Raw genomic sequence first — 17538 nt, forward strand, 5'->3', positions numbered from 1 at the left:
TTATTAAGGTATTCTCCATTAACTCTTATCCCAAATTCTTTCCAATCCAGGTCCCTGAATACCTCCTGTAGACACGCTGTGAATAGCATTGGAGATATCGTATCTCCTTGCCTGACTCCTTTCTTTATTGGGATTTTGTTGCTTCCTTTATGCAGGACTACAGTGGCTGTGGAGCCGCTATATATATCTTTCAGTATTTTTACATACGGCTTGTCTACACTCTGATTCCGTAATGCCTCCCTGACTGCTGAGGATTCGACTGAATCAAACGCTTTCTCGTAATCAATGAAGGCTATATATAACGGTTGGCTATATTCCGCACATTTCTCTATCACTTGATTGATAGTGTGAATATAGTCTATTGCTGAGTAGTCTTTACGGAATCCTGCCTGGTCCTTTGGTTGACAGAAGTCTAAGGTGTTCCTGATTCTATTTGCGATTACCTTAGTAAATACTTTGTAGGCAACGGACAGTAAGCTGATCGGTCTATAATTTTTCAAGTCTTTGGCGGCCCCTTTCTTATGGATTAGGATTATGTAAGCGTTCTTCCAAGACTCCGGTACGCTCGAGGTCATGAGGCATTGCGTATACAGGGTGGCCAGTTTTCTAGAACAATCTGACCACCATCCTTCAACAAATCTGCTGTTACCTGATCCTCCTCAGCTGCCTTCACCCTTTGCATAGCTTCCAAGGCTTTCTTTACATCTTCCGGCGTTACTTGTGGGATTTCAAATTCCTCTAGACTATTCTCTCTTCCATTATCATCGTGGGTGCCACTGGTACTGTATAAATCTCTATAGAACTCCTCTGCCACTTGAACTATCTCATCCATATTAGTAATGATATTGCCGGCTTTGTCTCCTAAGGCACACATCTGATTCTTGCCTATTCCTAGTTTCTTCTTCACTGCTTTTAGGCTTCGTCCATTCCCGAGAGCATGTTCAATTCTATCCATATTATACTTCCTTATGTCAGCTGTCTTACGCTTGTTGATTAACTTGGAAAGTTCTGCCAGTTCTATTCAAGCTGTAGGGTTAGAAGCTTTCATACATTGGCGTTTTTTGATCAGATCTTTCGTCTCCTGCGATAGCTTACTGGTATCCTGTCTAACGGAGTTACCACCGACTTCTATTGCGCGCTCCTTAATGATGCCCGTAACATTGTCGTTCATTGCTTCAACACTACAGTCATCTTCCTGAGTTAAAGCTGCATACCTGATCTGTAGCTTGATCCGGAATTCCTCTATTTTCCCTCTTACCGGTAACTCATTGATCGCCTTGTTATGTACCAGTTTCTTCCGTTCCCTCCTCAGGTCTAGGCTAATTTGAGTTCTTACCATCCTATGGTCACTGCAGCGCACCTTGCTGAGCATGTCCACATCTTGTATGATGTTAGGGTCAGCGCAGAGTATAAAGTCTAGCTCATTTCTAGTCTCGCCATTCCGGCTCCTCCACGTCCACTTTCGGCTATCCCGCTTGCGGAAGAAGGTATTCGTTATCCGGATATTATTCTTTCCTGCAAACTCTACTAATAACTCTCCTCTGCTATTCCTAGAGCCTATGCCAAATTCCCCCACTGACTTGTCTCCAGCCTGCTTCTTGCCTACCCTGGCATTGAAGTCGCCCATCAGTACAGTCTATTTTGTTTTGACTTTACCCATCGCCGATTCCACGTCTTCATAGAAGCTTTCGACTTCCTGGTCATCATGACTGGATGTAGGGGCGTAGATCTGTACGACCTTCAATTTGTAGCTCTTATTAAGTTGAACAACAAGACCTGCCACCCTCTCGTTAATGCTATAGAATTCCTCTATGTTACCAGCTATACCCTTATTAATCAGGAATCCGACTCCTAGTTCTCGTTTCTCCGCTAAGCCCCGGTAGCACAGGACGTGCCCGCTTTTTAGCACTGTATAGGCTTCTTTCGGCCTCCTAACTTCACTGAGCCCTATTATATCCCATTTACTGCCCTCTAACTCCTCCAATTGCACTGCTAGACTCGCCTCACTAGATAACGTTCTAGCGCTAAACGTTGCCAGGTTCAGATTCCAATGGCGACCTGTCCAGATCCAGGGATTCTTAGCACCCTCTGCTGCGTCACAGGTCTGACCGCCGCCGTGTTCAGTTGCTTCGCAGCTGCTGGGGACTGAGGGCCTGGGTTTGATTGTTGTATTCATATAGGAGGTAGACTCCATTGTGTTCTAAAGGAACCAAATATTAAGCATGGGAAGTTTCGGGAACCTTTATTCAGCCAACGCGGCCCAAATGCGAAAACATACTTTGGAATCCCTGATGTCACGCTGACGTGCCGGCGCTGGGGTTACGCGCGAAATTCAAATACTGATACTTGGACCTTCATTTTCTCATATAATAATCAAACAATTTTTTTTAAATGACTGCCTGCAGGGTTCTCAAACAATGCTTCATTAGTCTCAGCTGATTTGTTGTTTCGCTTTAGTGTCCCTTTAAGTAGAATACGTCATGGTCACCATGGTGTCATTTTCGTGCGCTCTCTGGTTAAACTCTCCATCACAAGTATGCCGCTACTAGTGTCGTCGTTGCTACCTTACATGTCTGCGGTTGGCCTGCATCCCGCAAACGCGATGATGTTTACGGACAAGCTGAAACTCTCTAATGCCGCAGTCCGATAGATGCAAATACCCGCGCCCTCGCCCTCCCATAGCCCTTTTTTTTGTGTACTCGACTAGTTTTCGTCGTTTCTGTCAAATTGTGGAAACAGAAGTAAAAAAAAAAACCTCAGTGCCTTTCTACTCTGTGAAGAAGGATGACCAGCGACGCTGCATATGTGGGCCCCTTAATGGTGAACCGCACCTCCTCCGCGGCTCGGCCGGGTTCTATCTCCGGGATCGGCCCACGTATAAAAAAATGTTGGTCTACGCGCAAAAGCGATCCACCAGATCATAGCCATAGACAGCTTCGCTGTAAAAAACATCGGTCATCGAGCTGTGGACAAAGTGGACCCTGTGCAAAGTATGGTGCGCTGAGTATATTGCTACACGCACGGCCACTTCATTGAAGGCATCTACCATGTTTGACGCAATGTTCGGTGTTCTCCGTTGTGTTAGCAGTGACAGAATAATTGTTGTTCTTGTCGCGCAGTGACTTCTGCAAACGACTAGCTCGTACTTGGGCTTTGAGCAGATCGTTCATGTTTATTTATGAAGAACCGGAAGCAGGGGAACCGAGGGACCCGATTTTTTTTTTTAGTCACAACCATATTAAGCCAAAAGTAATGATGCCATGAAAAGCATAGTAAAAGGACTTGTAGGTTTAATTGAATTATACCAATTGTAAGCCAAAGGGAAATGAAAGTGGACAAAAAAGAACAACTGGCCGCGGGTCGGAGCCCAACCCCTATCCTGCGCACTACGTGAGAACCACGGTGATGGCTGTTCCCACGTCCGCATCCTTGGGCATTTTTTGCATGTGTACAAGATCTAACCCGGTGTTAGCCAGTGCCACTCGTGGCCACTCGTGACGCATGTGGCAGATCCTTTCAAGCACAGGCGTCGCGCGCTGCGCGATTATTTAGGAGCACGCCGTTGGTCAATAAATCATGAATCAATACTTAACAGTCCTAGGTATACCTTGTGGCGCAAAATACATTTCTTGAAAAGGGACAGAAAAAAGGAAGACAGTGAAGCGCCAAACTACCAACTGTTTAATGACAGCCTGAACAAACGTATAGAATAAAAGACAAACAGTGCATTGATGAAAGTGGCGAAGCTAATTTTGTGTCTAAAATGGAGATGTCGGCTTCGAATTTTGATTCCCTCTTGGAAGCTTATCTCAACCGCACCTTTGTAACTTTTGAACATGGCATATTCTTGGAGAAAAAGGGCATCTGCATTGGTTCACGTGTAGCACCCATTTTATGTGACATCTTATTATCCTACTTTGACCACGAACTACAATGTGTTTTTACTTCATCTCATCCTAATGTTCTTAAAGTTTTTAGATACGTTGATGATTCTTTAGTTGTTATTGACAATAGATGCCCCTTGCTATGCCATGAAATGGTTGAGCAGTTTTTAGATGTTTTTTAGAGCAAACGCAAAAGGACTTACTTTTACTAACGAGCTTCCGAAGGACAGTTCATTGCAGTTTTTAGGCATTAACCTAACACCTAAAGTGATCACGTTTGCTGTGCGTACCTCCCTCGAGGTAAAAAAGAATTGCTACAATATGACTCAGCGCACTGTAAGACTGTGAAGCGTGGAATCGCCTTGCTTTGCCTGGAATCGGCTTTGCGCAAGTCATGTGTGCATGTCATGCAGGCGAGTTTTCGCCATCAACTTGGGAGACTTCTAAAAGCAGGCTACCCTCAGGCTGTCTTAAATGCCATGGTCGAGTCCCTCCTACAGAAGCTAAAAACTACCGCTGCGAGTGGCAAAACGCGCTCGAAGGAAAGGGAGCGAGTAAAACCAGAAGTAGTACCTTATGTGCACCGTGTGAGCCATAACCTCAAGAAGGTAGCTACCAGATATGGCATTCCGGTTGTCTTTTCGGCTCCCAACAAGTTAGCTCAATTGTGCACCCGGATCACACGCGAGGCGCCGCGGGGCTGCCAGAAGCAGCACGCCAAACATTTCAGTGACTGCGTTGAAGGGGTGGTCTACGAGATACCCCTAGATTGCGGCAAGTCATACGTCGGACAAACGGGAGGTTGTATTAATGACAGACTGAGGGAGCACGCTAATAGTATCGGTAAGTGTGACAAGGCGCATTTTCCTGCGCACTGTAAAGCCTGTCGTTGTACGCCATGCTTTGAACAAGTATTGATTCTTGGCAAAAGTTGGGACTAAACTGCGAGGGAGTTGTCGGAAGCGTTTTATATTAAACATAAAGGGTCTGATTGCGTCAGCGATACATTTATCGTATTATATTCCGCAGAAATGTGCTTTATCCAAAGTATGATATCATGAACATGTGATTCTGTCACACCTTGGCTCCCTGAGCATGAGCGGAAGTTGTCTTTTCTTCTGTACGTTTGTTCAGGCTGTCATTAAACGTTTGGTTGTTTGGCGCTTCACTGTCTTCCTTTATTCTGTCCCTTTTCAAGAAATGTATTTTGCGCTGCGAAGTATACCTAGGAAATCTAAGCACCAACTTGCCCAAGAAGTCCTTTTGCAATACTTAACTGCCTTTAAATTACGAGGCGTCAAGCTAGAATTGTCGCAGCATAATGTTGTCTTTCTTTCAATGGACTGCGCAGCGCTTTGAAATAACATAATGGAAATTTGACGCGTTCGTCAGCAGAAGATATCGTGACTGAAGGTGTTACAAAATAGAGCCCACCGCACTACAGTGGAGAGCAAGCACAGAGGGATTGCATGAATAAAGGGAAACTTGCATTTACCCATGCACCAGTACCACACTCAAGGATAGCCAGAGCCGCGCCTTGGGTGCGCATCATGAAAAAATATATTCCTCACCAGCGAGAATTTTATGCGTATGCCACCACACTGCCCCCTACCTCCTGTTTCTGACATTCGATTCTATCCTACGCCGGACCAGATTTTTCTTGTCAAGACCCATACAACCCGGTGAACTGCGCAACCCGGACGCTTCTATGCCTCGACTCCATATCTCTCTCTTATTTCTTTGTTCTTTTCGCTAAATGTTTTCTCTTCTTGCTTTCTGGCTATCTCTCTCTACATACCGAAATGCACGGAAAAGTTCAGCAGGATAGGCCAGAACTGAGGGTTCGTTATTGTAACTATTCATATAGAACCAATTAATGTTTTCATTCAGTTGGCTAACTGAATGGCATCTACTAGGCAAAGCATAGCCGAAACTTCGAAGCTGAGACCGTGTTTGTGAATGTCGCCGTGGGTCTTGTAACCTTCGTCAAATTCAAGCTGTTCGGGCCGTCAGGTGCAAATCACACTCAAAAAGGAATAGACAAGAGTAAAGAGCATGCAACAAGCTAATCATGCTTACCAATTACGAAGCCGCGCTTGACACAGGCACTATCATCTGTCGAAACTCCAACAAGCCTGTCAGAGGCAATGTCCTGTTTTTCATCCTTCCTTCATCCGTCTGTAAGCTGTCTAGCAAGACGTTCTATATAATTACTCAAAGTTTTAATTGTGTGATTACATGCACGTTTCTATATCCACTTCAATGTTCGTGTAAGCTGCTTATTTACACTGCTCAAATGTTGCTTTATGTTTTGCTCTTCCGTTGTTTTCCTTCCAACTCTCATCTAAATTGTGTGTTTGTGTATGGCCAACGACCGTATTTGCTCTCGGTCCATTTACTGTGTACGCATTTCATAGTATTGGAAAACAAATAAAGCTAACTTGATACGATCTTTATCTCAGGATAAGGGGAAGTGCACACTGGCGCATTTGCGGCGCTGGGACAGATTGTGGAGACACTAAAACGATAGCAGCATGATATATTCAAGTTGGGTCGGAATGAAACATGGCAAGCGGAAACGTGGGTACCTCGCAGAGCGTCCACTGGGAAACTTTCGTGTCTTTGTAATTAGCTAATCCCTACTGGAAGGTTCCACATTTCATTCCAATAATTACATATTCCGTACAATACTTAAGCACGCAATGGTCATTCCATATAAATGTCCTGCGATTTTACTTAGAATTGTACGGAAAGTATGCGGAGTTACTGTACTGCATACGGAACCGTTACAATAGGGAATGCTGCTATACATGAGAGAGAGAGAGAGAGTCACAAAGAGGAAAGGGCACGTAGGTGAACGAAGAACCTGCCCGGTATGATACCCTACACTTGGGGAAAGGAAAGAGATAAAAAAACAAAGAAAAAACGAAAAGATAAAGAAAAATCAAGAGGCAGTCAGTGGGAATACACTCGCAAATGGAAGTTCACTAACTGTCGATCAGAAGCGTTTGTAAAGTTTAGCCACCTCTTAGAAGTTAAATACTTTTTAATAGCCTTGTGTATGCAATAGTACTTATACCTAGGTCCCAGGATTTAACAAAAGACGACAATCAATCAAATTCTAGAGTTTTACGTACCAACACAAAATTATGATTCTAAGGACTCCGGAATAACTTTTGTCCCCCTGGGCTTCATTAATAACGTGCCCCTAAATCTAAGTGCACGAGCGGTTTCGCATTTTGCCCCCATCGATATGCAGTCGCCGAAGGTAGGATCCAACCTACGACCGCGAACTCATCGCAGCGCAAGGACATAACCATGAGGATAGTGCGGCGAGTATCCTAGGATCTTGTTTTTTCCCTCCGAATGCAGTCTTTCACCGAAGCGGTTGAGACCAGCTGGCAGAGGCGCATCGTTGAGCATCATAAGATGGGCAGTGGCAGAAAAGGCTAGCTAGCGTTTCTTCATACCTGCAAAAAAAGAATGCACACAGCGCTGATGGCCATTCTTATTCAATATGAGGATATACAAGAAGTTAACAATGTATCGCAAGGTCCATTTAGAACGCCTCGCAATTCGGTGTATTTTTTTCGTACGGTGTCGCTGCAAGCAGGGGAGTGAAGGTGCCGAACAAAAACTTCGCACCAGGCCTACTTTATTCCATCTGAATGAAAACTTACTTGGAAAGGAGAGGCAGCTTACGTGACTTTTAATAAATAATTCTGCGGAATCGCATAAATCCAAGAACACTTTTTGTGTGCGTATAAGCTTTTACAGCGTAGCTCTATATGGCTAGGTTCTGGGAAAAAATTTCGTGCGTCTATCGAGTCGTGTAATCGAGAATTTCTCCCCTTACGTGGGCCGATCCCGAATATAGTGCAATACCGGGCCGACCCACGGCGGAGGTGAAGCAGGCTTTAAGCACTCCGCCAACTTGCAAAAATAAGTTTAATATCTTAGGTACAAACACAACCCGCGTCAGATATTAAGCCGATAAGTGATGCTACACTTTGACCCGCGTCAGCCATGTCTACGTTCGTACCGCCGCGCCCTCTCTTTGTCGGCATTCCAAGCGCTTGCGTGTCTCCTTTCCATTCCTTCCGCTCTCCCGCTGTGGCGGTACCGTAAGCGTGCTGCCCGCCAAGACCGCGAGGCGGAAATACGAACCGTCCATGTGGCCCCGATCCCGCAAGCTTGGAACGTTTCACCCGAGCACCGGCCACATTTTAGAGGAAATTTTGGAGGAACCAATTTGTAAGGCCTGTGTTGTGTGTAACCGCTTGTGGTATTCGAGTGACCTCACAACAATTACTGCACTGCGTGACGTCGACCAACGCACGATCGCCTTGGCTACGGTGAAGCAGTCTGTGCCCTCGGAGTGTGGTGAGGTGCGTGTCTGTTCTACGTGCCAAAAAAATGTGTCGTGCCACATCTTACACAAATACAAGGGCATGTGTACCCCCCCAGTGCCTCGTCATCTCCCGAGGTTCAAGATCGTGGAGGAGCGACTAGTCGCGCCTTGCCCTCCATTGATGTGCATACGGCGTTTGACGCACGGCAATGGACAGTTCGCCATTAAGGGGCCCGCATACACAGCTTCGCTCGTAATCCATCTTCACAGAGTTGAATGACACTGAATTTTTTTTTATGTTAATTAGACGAGTGTTGCCATTTTACGCTTTCCCATTGACTGTCCATGCGATCAACGTCGCTGTCAAAATACTGGTTCTGGTTTGCCAGCTATTCGGTTAGGGTTTGCGCTTATAAAGCCTACTAGCCATAATATTTTTGGTATAAAAGGCTGCTCAGCATGTTTTTAGCCTCACGACGCCTCTGAAGCAACGGAAGCAATATAGATGAGCTGAATTGCTATTGCCGTACAGCGTACGGCAAGTACAGAAAGCTTGTGTGATGGGTGTGTGGCGATATGTATGTTTTGAAGCACGTGTATTGGTTGAAACAATGTTATTAGGCAGTTTTTCTTCCGAGTATGCAACGCGCGTTAGTGTGCTTGAGCGTAAGAGCGTTCACTCTCTTTCTATTTTACTTTAGTAAGTGGTTTTTTTATACCCTGCTTTTACTTTCTTGTTTGATATAAGACCTTTACGCTTTTCATAGAACATATGCGGCAAAATAAAAAAAAAGAAGTAATACGCAACTTTGTAATCCATACGGGATTCGTAAAGCATTCAGAGTATTTGCATCACGCAATATCCAATGCTTGGTTTGGCTGTTAAAGCAAAACCCGTATCAACCTGTTCAGCTTGGAGCACACTGTTTCAGAAATATCGCAAATGCTCCAGGAATGTCAGCAGTCAAACTCGATACTGCGAAGCTTCATAACAGCATAGGCTTATCTCCGCTGGCATGTTTGATTCGTCATTTTGTGTAGGCAAAAAAAGAAAGAGAGAGAGAATATCCAAGGACTCAATTTACTCTTTCATTCCATTAACTCGACGACTGCGAACCGCAGTTATGAGCCCCAAACTCAATTATTTGTGCACAGAATTTTACGCGATCACTATGTTTTAGCTATATGTAAACGAAATATTTTCGTCATACCGTCTTTGTGTTGTCCGTGTCGTCGTGCCTTTGAGTGATTTGCTTAGTTTGTTCTTTTTTTATGTCGTATGTCTACGTCTAAACTTGACGAACAAAAGAATGAATGAATGCGGGTACCAACGAACAAAATGAAGAAAAAAATGAGCTGAAACTAAATTAATGAAAAAATGAACCGATTTTCGAATAAATAAAGGAACGATGGAACAAACGAGCGAGTGAATGAATGAAAGAACGAACTAACGAACAAAACAGCCAATGAATCAATGAACGTAGCAAGGACGTAAGGTAGGAAAGAACAAGATTCGCAATGGCAAAACAGCGCGAAAGACACATTAAAAGCAGACGTAGAACTCACACAGCAGCAACCTTATATGTGCTACGTCTTGCATTCGTCCATGCCTTACGCGCTGATTTACCATTCTTAACGTCACACCAATTAGACCAAACTTCTTTGAGTCTAACTCAAAACTATCGTATCGCAGTCCGAGGGTAGAAATGTAAAAACTCATCTTCACTACTAATTGGGATTATGTCGAAGACGTACAAAGAAAAGATATTTCATTTAGTACGAGCCGCAAAAGAAAGCGACGACAAATCCTACTTTCTTTTTCGTTCGTTTATTGCGCGGCTTTTTTTTATCATTCATATGTTAAGATTACTGAATGCTATGGAAACGAATCCGTCTCTCTCTCAACTTATGCACTTTTATAGCATTGCGACGTTTGACTTTGCGCTGCTATAAATCTGGGGCCGCAACGGATGGCGTGTATTCTTTCAGAAGGAAAAGTAAATGAGCTCTGTGGCTATACGATCACGCTTCTCGGAACACTGGCTTCGAGCTCCCTTTTGACGAAACACTGGGCCAGAAATGCCCTGGTAAAAGCAGAAATGGCACCTGAAAAAAACAGAAAAAAAAATGAAGCAAGCGTGCTTGATCGTGAATGCGAACAGCGTTCCACGGGGTGGGCGTTCTGTCCATGTGGCCCGATCGAACACGGGCGTCTTCGTTACAACACACGGCATCCATTTACGGATCATTTCCGAATGTCTCCGCTTGGCATGACATTGTCAGCAGTGAGCGCAGAATAAGAAGTAAAAAAAAGGGCGATGTGAAAGGAAGAGCCTTGACTCTGAAACGTAACCATTATTCATATTTATTACCAGCGACGCTGCGCGGCAGCTACGGGAGCTTTGCTCAGCAAAATATTGCAGATACCTGCTGACGACTGGAAGGAACCAAGCTTTGGCCTTTGACTTCGAATACAGGCGAGGAGTCGCAAACTGAGTAGTACCTCCGCTACGGGACCACGCGTTTGTGTCAGGGACGTCATGTTGCTTCGAATGGAACATCAAAAACAGAAACACTAAAGTCCATATTGAATGACTGCGTAGAGCCCGACTTTAATTTGGCTTACAAGGGTAGTGCTTTTGGCTAGTTGGTTTTTCATAAGTTGAGCGGTGCAGCGCTAAGCAGAATAGAGGCCCACGGGAAGGACAGGGACGAGCGCTTGCTGCCAACAGAAATTTTGTTCTTCGACACACGAGTTGATGCAGAAAAAGAGCAGAAGCCAAAATGCGACATAAAACAGAGGTACCATCATCGCCCACTGTTGGCGCCGACGTTGTCTATAAACGCCAACTCCCTGTCCGATGAGGCCAGGGATGGCTTACTTATGCATGGGCTGCATTCACGTGCCATGCTAGTTGCTTCGTCAATGATGCGTGAGCGTGAGCAGTCGTCCATGCGAGTAAAAACTACTTTACTCGAAGGGCGCAGACGCATGCGCTACAATGTAGGCCTAATAAACCCTCCCTTCCGTTCCTGCTGTTGGCATACTTTCGCAGGAGATCGTTTAAACACCTGCTAGTCTGGTCAGCGTATCATGGACCGCAGCTCAAGAAAATTTTTCGCACGAGCACCCGCGCACGTTCGACGCATCTGTTACGGTGCTTCACTTCAGACTGGGCTTTCTTTGTTTCTCGATAGGGATGCTTCCCCTTGACAGTGAACAAAGCTTCAAAAGGCAGAAAATCGGTGAGCGCATTGGTGTGCGTGTAGTTTTCGCCTGGACACAAATAATACTTTATTACGGCTACGCCTAACCTGTCGTCTGCCTCCTACCAATGCCGGCGTATAGTAGCTATCGCACTCAGCTACACTTTTTCCAACAGGCTTTCAGTGAACAACTATATCCTCACTGCTGATCGAAAAATTCTGATAAAAGATATTCGACGGCGTTTTCCGCGTTACCACTTGATGATTGAGGGAAAACACAGGCAAGGCGGGAGACAAAAATTCAAGACGATGAGCAAAACCTGAGCAAGGTAAAAGCGGGGGCCATCGTTTCGACAAGTGGACTTATCATTTTCAAGGAGACATATGGCTTTCCTCGGCACGTTTATACAGGCAAGGTTCTATTCGCTATGGTAAATTTCAAGCAGTACTTAGTTATTTTTCATTGGATTGCTTCGCATTTCGTTTCTTACTTTTCTTTCCTCCCTTACTTTTTCCTGTCATTTATATATTATTTCCATTTGTATAGCTTTTCCTTTTTCACGAGCATCATTTTCTGCCGCTTCTTTCATTCTCTCTTGCAAAGAGACGATAGTTAACTGACAGCAAAGCAGATAATCCCCCTCCCCCTCCCCCCACTCGTCGTCCAGGTACCTTCCACGAAAAAAGGATTCTACAGTGACACTTCAACCGGCTACCACGGCGCTCCATCCACTGACGTTGAATAGACCACCTTTCTTTTCCATTCTACTACCCTCGCCGCTAGCACACCCTCGGTCGCTGCCTCGCCCTCCTGGCTTACCCCCTCTTCCCTTTCGGAGAACCCTACATACATATACCGTGCCGAGGGAAAGCATATGTTGCCTTGAAAAACACAAGTCTGCTTGTCGAAACGTTGGCTCCCGCTTTTACCTTGTTCTCGTTTTGCTCGCTTCATCATTGGACACTCTGACCGGTAAGCTTACCATGGCCGAAAAAAAAGAAGGAAGATTGGCTGTCAGTCGCTCTAAAGCATTGATTTACATTTAACTTGAAGATGCGATGCTCATGATTACTCTTTTCGGACGCTCATGATCATAAAATGGTGCCCTGTATTCACAGGAGAAATAAGAGCTGTACGACACGTGCAACTTGTAAACTTGCGATGCCGACTTTATTGCGAGGGCGTTGACTTGCGAATGTTTTGCTAATTTCTTTCTTTTTTTACTGACTACGTGTTGCCTGCATTTTCAAAGAAAACAAAAACATACCTCTGTCAGAATTCGTCTCGCGATGACTGTCCACGGCAATGCCATTAGCATTCGCGCAACGTAGCCACACGCTATATTTCTGAGGTCACGTTTATTTAATACCTGTAGCGGTGGTTCTGATACTTCCATTTCTTCAGGTGTATCCGATACACTCCTGTATTCGAACTTAATGCTTTTCGTCATTTTTTTTTATACGTACGTATTTGTACCATGTTCAGATCACTTTGAATTTCGCAACAGTAATTATCGGCGCTTATATCTGTATGCAATATTTAATCGTGGGTAAAAAAAAATTACCGACGATTACGTTACTTCCTAATGCGAAATTTGAGCGCAGCAAATAAGCTGTTTCACCTTTTCGATAGATTGAGGCAAAGAAATCGAGCAACACATGTATGCGCTATCACAGAATTTTTTTTTATATTTCCCGTACTCCTGGATCATCTCGACGGCGGCGACGGTAAGCTTCTGCTTCGGCGGCACGCACCTCTGGATTCTGACGGCGACGGCGCTGGGCCTCTGCTCTGGCAGCTCGTTTAGCAGCAGCAGCAGCAGCAGCAGACGGAGGACTTCCATCGGTCGTCTCGCTCAAGGCTCAGAAAGAAATGGCAGATAATTTCGCAGTGGCGAACGGCACCGGCAATTTCGGCTCGGGCGGTGCACATATACAGATCCGCCGCCACCGATCTGGCTCTCTGATTGCCACCGCACAGGGCGAACGGCAGCGGCAATTTCGGCTCGGGCGGTGCACATATACAGATCCGCCGCCACCGATCTGGCTCTCTGATTGCCACCGCACAGGGCGAACGGCAGCGGCAATTTCGGCTCGGGCGGTGCACATACACAGATCCGCCGCCACCGATCTGGCTCTCTGATTGCCACCGCACAGGGCGAACGGCAGCGGCAATTTCGGCTCGGGCGGTGCACATATACAGATCCGCCGCCACCGATCTGGCTCTCTGATTGCCACCGCACAGGGCGAACGGCAGCGGCAATTTCGGCTCGGGCGGTGCACATACACAGATCCGCCGCCACCGATCTGGCTCTCTGATTGCCACCGCACAGGGGTTGCATTGGAGGAGGAGCGAAGAAAGGAATTAAGTTCGAGCCGGCGCTTTGACAACCGGAGACTCGCAGGAAGAGGGGGGAGGGGGGCGGCGTGTACACCCAGCGGCAAACGATGGGGGCAGAAGCGCGCGCAGCAAGCGGACAACACGATAAAGGGAGGAGGGAAGAGATAGCAGCGACTGACTGATGCCGCTGACGCCGATAGTGAGTCAACCCCAGCTGCGGAGTTGGTTTCAGGGACAACGCCGCCGATGCCGACACAAACAATATGATACCCTCGCTTCCGCAGCGCTAAGAACCAGGTCTAGCCGTGGGAAAGTGGTCACGTATTCGTCGACGTGCCGGGGCCTACGTGAAATAACCGGCGCGTCGGCAACTGAAGAGCACCCTATCCGCCACACAAGAACAGGGGGGGGGGGACCCCTTCCTCCTCTTTCTGCATGGCGGCGACGGTGTTCTATGCAGTCACGTTATCTTGACTCTCTAGCGGCGTCAGCGGCATCCAGCGGTATCAGTCGGTCGCTGCTAGCGCTGGGGGGATGAAAGGGGGGGCGGAGCTGGTTACGAGGCCGACGACAACGCCGACGACGACGCGAAACCCAGGAACGGACGCCAAAGAGCTGCGCTCTAAAAATCTTCATTAAGGAGCTATATTTTGCTTGATATCTTTGATATCACATAAGAACAGGAAAAGCCCTTAAATCGATAACTGTGTTACTACCGATGTCACGTCCGAGATACCGAATCGACCTCGTCGTGTAGCAACACACTCACGCTTGGCATGCAAGCATTCGGCGATGAACATGCATACTTGAGGTATACGATGATATTCCGTGCACTAATTGACGAGTCGCAGCACCGAACATGTGAAGTCTATCGGCTGCGTTACACAGGACAGTTCCTTCCTAAATCCGTGCTGAAAGCAATCAACGAATAGAAAGGGTGTCGATGTGCTGGGTTATTAAAGTATATAAGGTATCCTTCAAAACCTAACAGGATGCATATACAGTATAGTTAAGGAAATGGGATGGTCATTAGTGACAACCTGTCAAATGGCCACATTTACGAGCGGAAATCAGTCAGCCCTTGCGTATTTAGCCAGCCATCCAGTCAACCAGAGCCAGGCAGAGCCAGCCAGCCAGCCTCAATCACCCGAAAGCTTTACAGAAAGGAGGGCGAGGACACATGTGTGTTAAGAGACGGCAAGACGACAACGCAAGACGACAAACCTGTGCATTTAGCCATGCTTCCATATGAACTCGGCCATTTTTCCCTCCTGGTCTGTAAATGATAATCGGGCAGTACGTATTCCATGCGACGGCGTGGATTCAAAGGAATCGGGCCGGTTAATTGAGTTAGACATAGCTCGCGCGCACTAATTACTGCATCTACAGACGTGTAATGTATTACAAAAGAAAAACTTGAGCGGATTTAAGGAGGTTTTGCAGGCAAGCTGCTTTAGGAGTAAGCGCGAACAATGCCTGAAGCATGCGCCTAATTGCTACAACTTGTGTTCTGATTATGGGAATTCGCCAAAATCTGCTAGTTATTTTTTCCGCGGGAAAGTGGTGCTGCGCCGCATTCTATACATTGCTCAGTGTAGTGCGAAATTTGCCCCAATAAATACTGGTAGCGTTAGACTACATATATCCGTATGATAGCCGTAAAGTAGTTTGCTACCTATGCGCACAATACTGTGTTGCTGGCAAACAAAAATAAACGTCTACTGTGTGTGTATATATATATATATATATATATATATATATATATATATATATATATATATATATATATATATATTGTATACGTAGGTGAGTATTTCCTCCACCCATCCGTGAAAGTTTTTACGCCTCGTAGTCGTAAAATGTAAAAGATATGTTTCGAAGCTCCTTGAAAAGCCCATCAACTACATGGACTTGACACCAAGGGCGCAAAGCTGTACTTTACGGCCTGGCCGGATATTGAAGGAATCGTTCGCGGCAGCAAGGCAGCGGGCAAAGCAAACAGGTACCATCACGTCGCAACTGGCGCTCTTGACCCAAGAGTTCGGCGCGTGTATACTGTTGTCTCAAGGGCACTACAATACACGCTGACCACGTTCCCTGTGGCATACCTCAGCTATCTTTCTGCGCTTTATGAGATTACAATGCACTGAGCAGCGCTCACCTTTTGCCTTCTGTAGACCGATAGTTTGACACACACACGCACGCACTACAGCAGAAATAAAGACAAGTTTCTTCAACGCTCTCAGCTCAACGACTCACATAGTCCAGAACAGCCCGAGCTAGCCCGTACGCTCAGTCTTGCTTGCAGCCGAGCACGTAGCACCGTAACAGTTGCGGTCGCAGGCTGCGTCTCACGCACGTACTAGAAGTCGATCACTGGGCGAGGCGCACGCAAAGCGATCGTCGCCGCGCACGTAGACGCTTGCGTGGGCCCCTTACGCCGTGGTCCTCCTCCTACTTTGCCACGACGTGTGACAACGGTTTAGATTGGCTCACGTGCGCGACCCGGACACTCTTCCGACAGCGCTGCTTTCGTGGCCTTTTCCTCGGCATCGTTTCGGGCAGGTGCCGTTGATCTTGCGCTGCCGAGAAGATGGCGCTGTAGCCACGAGAGAGGAGGGCCACTCAGCTTGACATGCGAACCGCCATAGAATAAATGTGTGCGTTAAGTGTTAGCGCTGTATTGTTCGTACATTTAATGCGTTGGCATTGTTTGGGTACGTCACGCACTTTCCGGGATCTATCTATCTATCTATCTATCTATCTATCTATCTATCTATCTATCTATCTATCTATCTATCTATCTATCTATCTATCTATCTATCTATCTATCTATCTATCTATCTATCTATCTATCTATCTATCTATCTATCTAAGCGCATCGGGATGCTGTGCTCAGAGAAAGCGTTCGAAATCAAGTGTCGGACCGGGTTGTTGGGACACTGAGTATGTGGAAATGTGTAAATACGTGTCGCTCTTCAGCGAACCTCTTTCACGCCGACATAGGTCAGTGTAGATGCGGGACTGGGTAGGGCACCGCTGTTCGAAGAGACTCTTTCACGCCAACTTGGGGTACTGCGCATGTGCTACTCGGTCTGTACTGTTCTTCAATGAAGAGCTTTGAAGCCGACTTGGGTCACACGGAATGTGCCAGTCGGTTTCACGCCAACTTGGGGTACTGCGCATGTGCTACTCGGTCTGTACTGTTCTTCAATGAAGAGCTTTGAAGCCGACTTGGGTCACACGGAATGTGCCAGTCGGTGTGTTCCTATCTTCAATGAACGTCTTTGAGGCCAATTTGTGAAACCAGGTATGTGCCACTGGCAATGTGCCACGCTACAGTGACGAAAAAGATACCAAGATACTCAGGCGGCACTAGATGGCGCCGAGTGTACTTAGTCGAGTCACGCTGTGGTACACACCTCATACATGACTTTTTTCGGCGGTGGCAATTCATCGTGGCATTACATTGATTCGAAACTAATGCATTACCCTCGACAGTCATCGTGGGGTGGGTTCTGCCACATTTCTTGATGTAGAGTTTTAATGCCTAGGTTTATATGGCGAGTTCGTTGAAAATTTTTTTGGAGATAGCTTGTACTTACTTCGAGAAAGTTTGTAGAGACATGTTGCTCAAGCAGGCGAAGTCAGTTACAGCAATACTACTGGAAGTGATGCTTAGAATGACCTAAACGGGAGCAAATTGATAGGGATTCGTGTTAGAGAAACACACGTGCGCAAGCACAGACGGAAGT

General features: G+C 46.3%; 1 pseudogene; it reads right to left on the bottom strand.

Moving 5' to 3' along the window:
- Nucleotides 1-7735: 7735 nt before the first annotated feature.
- Nucleotides 7736-7912, bottom strand: LOC142589172 (U2 spliceosomal RNA; annotated as a pseudogene).
- Between the last annotated feature and the right edge of the window lie 9626 nt (nt 7913-17538).

Source organism: Dermacentor variabilis, chromosome 7, assembly GCF_050947875.1.
Source record: "Dermacentor variabilis isolate Ectoservices chromosome 7, ASM5094787v1, whole genome shotgun sequence".
Taxonomy (NCBI): Eukaryota; Metazoa; Arthropoda; class Arachnida; order Ixodida; family Ixodidae; genus Dermacentor; species Dermacentor variabilis.